We start from the raw sequence: 1,430 nt of genomic DNA, 5'->3' as shown, positions 1-1,430 counted from the left end.
CCATTCGTTGCCGTTCTTTTCTCTCTCGGAGAGAAAATTGAGGTTAAATTTCGATGCAAAATTCTATTCGATATTTTCCGGATTTCCCCCCCCCCCCCCCCCCCCCAACTACGTCACAAGTTGGCGCGTATGCTCAAGTTGTCTATTACCTTGTCATTTTTTTTTCTCAAGAATAAGGCTAAGGATATTTATGTTTCTAAATAGAAATAAAAACAAGGAAACTAACGGTAGTTCCATTTTAACAAATTTCAGTATTCAAGCATGTGTTGTTGTTTTACAATCTGTTGTTGTTTTACAATATTTTACTTAAATCGAGCATACAACAATAAAAACTTACGGTAAGTGTGTAAGGTAAATCGTTAAGCCTACAGTAACATACGTTCATTTTATTTCAATTAGAACATTGCTTTTGTAAGTTGAACCAAAATAAATATGTTTTTAATACTTCAGCGCTTCAGCTGTCTATATACAGAATGCTTCTGAATCCGTCTACTCAATGGAGTCCGTCAATAAATATTTTCCGCGACAATGTTATTTAAGCACTTCACGATAAACTCCTTCGTATAGATGTCTCAGGCACATGCCTCCACGGTCAACCCATGTTTCCACCACAGGAATTCGCTCGCACAAAAAGATCTAAATGAAAAAATAACACTTTTAATTTGGATTACATATTGCCTAAATCTAGACGAACATTTGAAAACGGCCTATCTGCTTTTTGTAAACAAACATGTTTCTGCCTCTGTAGGGCCCATCTGCATCCACCCACGCACATCAACACCCTTAACAGATAGCTTGAAGAACACTCTTTCTGATAAGGGTGTTGATGTGCGTGGGTGGATGCAGATAGGCCCTGCAGAGACAAAAACATGTTTGTTTACGCAAAGCAGATAGGCCCTTTTCAAATGTTCGTCCAGAAATGTACTTTAACTTACGTAATGTTCATGTTACGTTATCAGGGCTCAAACATGCTGGTACAATAGAAATGAACTAGAGAATCGTTCATTTCAACATTTTCAGCACAGTTTGTATGTAATTCTCCTCTCAAATTTGATGGTAATGATTTTGACCAAAGTCTGCAAGAGAAACAATCTTATTAAAAGTATGAATAGTGGAAAGAAAATAAAACTCACCTGTACTCATCCTTTCTCCAAACAAACTTAATTTTTCCCCAAAAATAAATGGGTTCCTGCTGTTATAGTATTTCCAGATTTTTTTTCCATAGAGAGGCTCTCTTTGGTTTCTCTCTCTTTCGTTAATATCTCAGCTGTTTATTTGTATCATGATTGTCTCCTTGCATTGAACGATAATCAAAACAATCGTCTTTTGATTTGTACCTACCTCGCTCCAACACTCCAAACCCGTACCTGAAGGTTCGACGCTACCCGAGCGTTCAACGCTACCTAACTTCCAACAGATAGGACCTATTG

At 37.4% G+C, this 1,430-nt stretch overlaps 1 long non-coding RNA gene across 1 annotated transcript; it reads right to left on the bottom strand.

Annotated features, from left to right (window-relative positions):
* Positions 1–231: 231 nt before the first annotated feature.
* Positions 232–1,218, bottom strand: LOC134284065 (uncharacterized). The gene is made up of 2 exons (XR_009995606.1): positions 936–1,218; positions 232–636 (listed from the first exon to the last, which is right to left on the bottom strand). It is a non-coding gene; the product is annotated as an uncharacterized LOC134284065 (long non-coding RNA).
* Positions 1,219–1,430: the final 212 nt, after the last annotated feature.

The sequence above is a fragment of the Aedes albopictus genome, chromosome 3 (assembly GCF_035046485.1).
Source record: "Aedes albopictus strain Foshan chromosome 3, AalbF5, whole genome shotgun sequence".
NCBI classification, from domain to species: domain Eukaryota; kingdom Metazoa; phylum Arthropoda; class Insecta; order Diptera; family Culicidae; genus Aedes; species Aedes albopictus.
Note: the sequence above shows the minus strand (reverse complement) of the source record. Positions and strands in the feature narration are given on the sequence as shown.